Consider the following 7,760-nt stretch of genomic DNA (forward strand, 5'->3'; position numbering starts at 1 on the left):
GAGCTAAGGTGAGAGAGGTTAGCAAGAAGTGCAGCAAGATCATGAATCACACACCAAAGCAGTAAAAATCATACAAGAAACAAGAGTAGCAATAGGTTTGAAGAATCAAGACTAGAGCAAAAAATTGCGATAGTGTATAGGAGCAAATCGTGCTGATAACATGTTGAGAATGTTTAGAAAGATACAAGAGTAGTAGTAAGTAAAGTAATAAACACACAAGAGAGTTTCTAAGGAGAGAGAGAAAAACAGTTTCTCTCCACTACATTCCAAATACTATAGCTATAATATTTACTATAGACTACAATAAATATCATGGAGAGTGCCGACTACATTTAAAGCTCTCAACAAAATCTACCCCTAAGATTGATAACTTATCAAAACAGTTCCAATTTTATATTGAAACGGGTCCCAAGCCGCAAGAAGCGCGGTCCTTTTCTGTTGTTTTCGTCAGTATCTGCACGTCTCTCTCAAACTTTGTGCTGCGGCCCAGGTTGCCCGCCGCAGTCCTCGCTGCCACCACCACCCTGCTCTCTCTCCCTGCAGCATCCCCTCCTCCGTCGCCACCTGCGGCTGAAACCTGGGTTGCAAGGAGCAGGAACTTTGCTTCAGGACGGAAATGAGCCCACAAACGGGTCGTTAGTACCGCCTGCTGGCTCTCATAGCTAAGGGTTCATTTTCCAGTACCACAGTGTATCAAATGATGGCATTGGCAGGTCAATCATTCAGGTTATATTTGCTCTCTTCGAATTGTTTCTTTCAATTTTTATAAAGTTGCGGCATATGAAATGTTGCTTGGGATGGGGACGTCACCTGATATTATTAGAATTGAATTTTAATTTTCTCTTTCTGGACTTAAATAGAACCTCCACAATCTGCAAATTCCGTTGTTGGAAGCTATCGATATGACATGTTCTTTCAAAAAGTAGACATGAATTTGCATATAAGTCTGATCCTTTGGGTTGTGTATGCAGGCCCGAATCGCTAAAGAAAGGAGGGCATTGTAGAGTTCGAAGATTGTCTTCGCTGGGATCAACACGCTCAGCGACTTCCATGTATGGTTCCACAACCAACATTCTTGCTATAATGTGCGAGATCAGGGGTTGTATGGGAAGCAAACGCTGCATGATCCTGCTCTTGGGTCATACTAAAAACCATTACTTGTTATTTTTGTTACCATATGAGTACACTGACAATAGTGCCTAGAAAATCCATATGGCTGTGTCTTGATGCTCAGTTCCAGACGAGATTTTTGAGACGACATTATTTATTTATTTATTTGTTTTTGTACTCATGTAACTATAGAGTAATTCTCTACCATTTTCCAGCCTTCAATCGCAACCTCTATTCAGCAAGAATAATTGCACATGCATGCCCCTCGGTAACAGCCTTTCAAAATCCAGATTGCAGACCGTGTGCTACAAAGTCATATTTATCAGAATTCCTCAAATTTCAAATTAAAAGAAATTGTGACACAAAGTAATTTAGATGTAATTTGAATATAGTATTATTGGGATGAGTTTCAATAATATAAAATTATTGCTCCCACAAACTTCTATTAATATTTTTAATACCACATGTATAAAAAAAAAATCTCTAAAACTTATGTAAGTCATGGAGAATTTTGCATGGTGGAAATAAATTTGTCCTAGACATGTGGGTCATATTGTCAAAATTGTAATTTCTCTTCATCTATAGACACCAAAGGTTTAATTAAGGAATAATTGAAAGAAAATTTAAGAATAAAAAATAAGAAGTAATTTTTTTGATATATATATATATATATATGTATATATATATATATATATGTATATATAAATTTTTATTTCTAAATTAATAAAATTCGTTTCAAAATCTTAAAAATAATATTTAAAGTATTTTATAAATTTTATTTTTTATATAAAAATTATTAAAATTTATAATAAAAAAGAATCTCAAGTATCAAATTAGCTAAAAGTTCTCACTTATTCATCAAACTCATATATAGAGATCTATTTCAATTAATTTGAATCTAATGGAATTAAACTATGTAAATATATTAAAAGTATTTCTAAAATAAATTGATCATAATAATAAAATTAATTAAATAGAAATTATAATATTAAAATAAAAAATTTATAAAATCCTTGTTGTAGACAAAAATGGTCATATAAAAGCAAATTATCATATCAAATTTAATTTATTCTTTGTAATTTAAACAATTATATCCAATATTCTTGCATCAACTATATTTAAGTATTTAAATAAGGTTTTATTAAAGTTTGTTAGTGTATTTTTTGTTTTAATGGCTAGTAGATTAAAGTTGATTAACAAATTGTTAAGGACATGAACTGAAGGAAGATGCATAAACCTCTAAAATCCATCTCAAAAGAAAAGTGAAAAAATAGAAATAAAGAAGTATGTATATTAAAAAGAAACTGAAATGGCTATTGTCAAAAGATAAGAAAACTATAGACTCTTGAATTTAGACTAAAAGCAAAAAAAGAGTTGACAAGAGTGAAGAAGGCTTCACTTTTGTCTCTATATATACTATTTATCTAGGATGTATGTGGCAACATTCTATAGGACCTCCAAAAATATGTTGACTTTGTATGAAACGTATCTTAACTTATAAGGCAAGTTTTCTATATAAGTGCCATATAGTCAGCTTGTTCCACAAACTATCAATACATATGGCATGTGATTAGTTTTTTGACCAAATTTCTAACCTATCAATCAACTACAAACACATGTAAAATCAAAACAACATCTAAAAAGCTTCTAAAAAGCTTATTTAGAAGATATTATGAAATTAATCTATTTTAAAGTATTTATACTTATTCATATTATTTAAGTAACAATCATAGTAGATATATATCTATAACATTATTCCTCCTTTCTAGAAACAAGTTCCATAAAGAGTGGTGATCATATATTGAAGAAGTTTAAGATGCAACAAATTATATTTGTTACATATTTCTAATCTTTATTCCCTTCAAAGGTAGTTGATAGGTCCTCTCAGCCATTGATAATATCTTATTTCGAGATAAAAAGACCGCTCTATGATTTAATCATTGTTGAGATTTTTATAACTTCTTTCAAACAAAAAGTTTGTAATACCATCAAGAATTGTGCTTACTTCCAATAAAATCACCAAACATTGAGAGTCTTTTTTGAGGTCATGATACTAAATGCATTGAATCTTGCCATCTATTTGAGGAAGAATATATTATTCTTAAAGCTCTTCATCTCTATTATGTCATCTTGAAGGCTGTGATAATTATATTGTCTTGTTTAGTAAGTCAACAAATAATGGCTCTTGAGTTAAATCCACTGATTATTGATTCTTTATCTCTTTAACTATACAATTATATAAAAACTACAAACAATGATAGAAAATAGAATACAATTGTTCTTGAATTATATTTCTTTTATAACAAAGGTTTGTTTTCCTTCATCTTAGTTTTGATAGATTTTGTTCATGAAAAGCTTTGACCTTCTCTATTATATTTGTAAAAACTTTTGCTAGCTCCCATGTGCATTCACTAATATCATATCCATGCCAATGGATAAGATATTCTAACTTATTTTGGTTCCGCCTTGAGTTTAGAACTTCTTCTACTTCAAACTCTTCATTATTATCTATTTCTATAGAAAGAGGTGGAACTTGTCTTCCTCTTTGGATATTTATAGTCTTATATAATTTAAGAAGAAATATATAAAATACAAGATGGATTTTTATTGACTGTGATAGATGTAATCAATAAGAAGTTGGATTGATTTGTTTACAAATAGAAAAAAGTCTGAGCTTACGATAGTCCAATTTATTACAAAGATAAGTAGTCTTGATATTATAACAAAGTAACTATACCTTGTCACCTACATTGAATTATAGTTGTTTCTTTTGATAGACATCTACATTAATCTTTTGTTATTCTTGAGCTTCCTTTAATTGCAACTTCATTGTTGTATATAGCTCTAACAAATAATTTTTTAAATCTTTTGCTATAGGATTATCAACTTTTGAAAAGTCAAAATATCAAATCGTAGATGATAATAATAATTGGCAAAGAAAGGTTTTTGTTGAGTAGAATAATGCATTGTATTATCATAAGCAAACTTTGCTAATGGCAAGAGGGTTGTCTAATTGATTTATTGATAATTAATGGTACACCTTAAATATTACTCCAAAACTTAGTTTATGCATTTTTTCTATCCATCAATTTGAGGATAAAAGGCCTAAAAAAGCTTTATATCTACTTCTAACATATTTAAAAATATTTTCTAAAATCTTTATACAAATTGAGTTCTCTTATTTGATATAATATCTTTTGGCAATCCATTATACTAATAGATATTGTCAAGGAAAAACTTGGCAGTTTCTTCACCTATGATAGATTTTGTCCATAGTATAAAATGTGCCATTTTCATAAAAAAATCTACTATCATAAATATATAATTATATAAACTTAAGATTGAAAGATCCATAATAAAATCCATAGAAACAAATGACCATGATTGTTCTGAAATAAGTAATGGCTGAAGAAGTCTATAAAGTCAATGATGAGTAGTTTTGGATTTTAAATAGATATCACATGATTGTATAAAATCTTTGATTGCCTTCTATATTTAAGACCATCAAAAATCTTTCTACATAAGCTCCAAAGTCTTATTGTATCCAAAATATCCAGCTGCTAGAAAGTCATGATGAGTTTGAAGAATACGTAATCATGCTTCTCCTTCTAGAATACATAATTATCCCTCAAAATAGAGTAGGTTTTTCTTAAATTCAAACTTAGAAGTATCATGAGATTTAAAAGAATTATTTTTGATATCATGGACAAGAGGATTAGAAGACAAACTTGATTGAATTTGTTTAACAAAGTTTGAATCAATAATCAATGTTGATTTCATTGCTTTAAGATGAAATTCTTCTCACTTCAATAATTTTTTTTTTTGTTGATCAAAAGCTATATCTCCTTCTTTTGGTGTAAGATAAGAATTTTTAGAAAGGACATCGATCATATCTTACTATTTTTTTAGCCAATAAAAGATGTTGAATTTGAATCTTCATAAAGACATGCTCCAATAAATCTAGCAATGATTCAAAATATGTGTTGATATGAAATATTTGAGGTTCTTGTAATTTGTATATACAATGACTAGACTAGAAGTACCTTCTATATAATAATGCCATTCTTGAAAAGAATCTATGATTGTAAAAAGTTCTTTGTTGTAGATTTCATAGTTAATTTTAGCTGCTAAGAATTTCTTGGAATAGAAAGCTATTGGATAGAATTTATCTTCTTTTTCTATTTATAATAAAATATCATTCATAGTAAAATTTGATGCATCTATTTTCATAAAAAATGCTTTAAAAAAATTGATGTAATATAAGATTGGTGCAAAAATAAATGCAAACTTTAAGACTTCAAAAGATGCTTTAGCTTCTTTGTTCCAATCAAGTTTTTGTTTGCATGTAAGACTTGTAAGATGAGCCACAACTTGAAAAAAATCCTGATGAAGATTCGATAGTAATTGATAAAGCTCAAAAAGTATTACACATCTCTTACTATTCTTAAAATCTTATAATCTATAATAGTTTGAACTTTCTTTAGATCCATTATAAGTCTTTTTTTAGAAATGATATATCCTAGGAAGTCAACTTGATTAATGTGAAATACAAACTTTTTTAATTTGGCATACAATCTTGCATCTCTAAGTTTTTGTAACATACAATGAATATAAACTTTATACTTTTTTATGCTCTTAGAATAGATTAAAATGTTATCTGAGTAATAGACAATAAAATCAACTAGATGTTTATAAAAAAACATCATTCATAAGATGTTGAAAAGCAGCTGATGCATTCATGAGTCCAAAAGGCATGATATTATATTCAAAGTACCTATATTTTATTTGAAATGTAGTATTCCATTCATTTCTTTCTTTAATGCTGATCAAATTATATGCTCTTTGTAGATCTATTTTTGTATAGACCTTAGCTTCATTCAATTGATTAAAAAGTCCTGATATCAAGAATAAAAGGTACCTATTTTTTATTGTAATCTTATTGAATCTTGGATAATCTATGTATATTTAGAGTGATCCATCTTTTTTCTTTACAAATAAGATGAAATTTCTTGTATGAGATTTTAAATGACATATAAAATTTTTGGCCAAGTTCTTCTCAATGTACTTCTTTTGTTCAACCAACTCATTTTTTAATAAGCTATAGATTGGACCAAATGGTAGCTGACTTCTTTCTTTAAGGTCGATTGAGCAATTGTATGGATAATGCTTCAAGAGAATATATGTATTTTTTTTTTCAAAAATAACTTAAAAATCTTGATATTGACTTGGAATGCCACTTAAAATATTTCTATTATTAAAAATATGTGGCATAAATAACAAAAGATAATCCTTCTTTTGCAGCATGCAAAAAAACTTTTGTACCTACAAGTATGGATTTGACTACATTAAACTTATGGCTTTCCACAGAACTCTTAGTAATGCTCTGAAGACAGTCAAGTTTATGAAAAATCCAATCTATAAGAGGATTATACTTTTTTAGCCATGATAAATCTAAAATGATTAGATTAAAAAGAAACTTAATTATATTAAAAATTATGTAATTATGATGACTATTTATTACTATATCTATAAGAAATATTTTATGAATAATATCTCCAAAAGATAATAGACAACCATCTATGACTTTTACATATACGGATTTAGTTTTTTATACTAATGATATTCTATGGCTTTTAACAAATTCTTTATCTAAGAAATAAGTCAAGATTCTTGAATCTATGAATATAGAGACTTTGTGATTATCAAGTTCTAAATGCATATCTATTGTATAATAAGGAGAAGATTTTGAAAAAAAGATAGGACCTTCATTTGTATAAGATTTAGCCACATAGTCCCTATTATAGCTGGAAAAATTTGTTTTCTGACATGTTTTCATCTTTGACAGTTGTACATCTTATTTTATAGTTACATTCTTTTTTTAGACAATATTGAGAAATAAGCTTAGCTTTTTCACAATATAAACATAATTTTTTTTTATAACAACAAGTCTTTTTTTATTTGATAAAAATTTTAAAATATATTACATCAATTTGTATGTTTTTTACTTCCAAATGTTTAGATTGAGAGGTTTTTGATGTTGTTATTGAATTATAATAATGTAGAGGTTTTCTTCCATAATTCTTAGATTGAAACTCAAAAAATTAATTGTCATATTTTACAAAAAAATCAATTGCTTGATTCAATGTTTAAAGATCAAATAAATTGAGCATCAATTTCTTTACTTCATATTGTAATTTGTAGAAAAATTGGCTAATAAGGGTAGCATCATCTTACTTCACATCAATCGCTAGTTGTCAAAATTGTGCAGCATATCATGTTATTGATCAATTGCCTTATCACAAGATAAGAATCTTATTGGTTGCCATATAAAGTGCATCATGTTTTTCATACATAGATCAAAAATCCACCAAAAAAGCCTCAAAATTATCCAATATTGAATATTGTTGTTCAAAAAATGATAAAAACTATGATAATGTAAAACTTGAAAGAAGTGTATTAATAAATCTAACTTGTAATCCCAACATTAAATAGCTTTGAGATTGAAGTTTAATCACAAGTTATATTTGATTAATAAATCATCAAAATTTGGATCTTATGCCATCAAACTTCTCAAGTAAGGTAATTTTAGATTTTCTAACACTAAAAAGATGTTTTACTATAAGAAAAGGGATGTGATTTGGTATAGATAT

General features: G+C 27.9%; 1 long non-coding RNA gene across 1 annotated transcript; it reads left to right on the forward strand.

Moving 5' to 3' along the window:
* Window positions 1-430: 430 nt before the first annotated feature.
* On the forward strand, window positions 431-1,554 carry LOC149987847 (uncharacterized). The gene is made up of 2 exons (XR_016506183.1): window positions 431-726; window positions 972-1,554. It is a non-coding gene; the product is annotated as an uncharacterized LOC149987847 (long non-coding RNA).
* The last annotated feature ends 6,206 nt before the right edge of the window (window positions 1,555-7,760 follow it).

This window comes from Physcomitrium patens, chromosome 14 (genome assembly GCF_059467195.1).
Source record: "Physcomitrium patens ecotype Gransden chromosome 14, ASM5946719v1, whole genome shotgun sequence".
Taxonomy (NCBI): Eukaryota; Viridiplantae; Streptophyta; class Bryopsida; order Funariales; family Funariaceae; genus Physcomitrium; species Physcomitrium patens.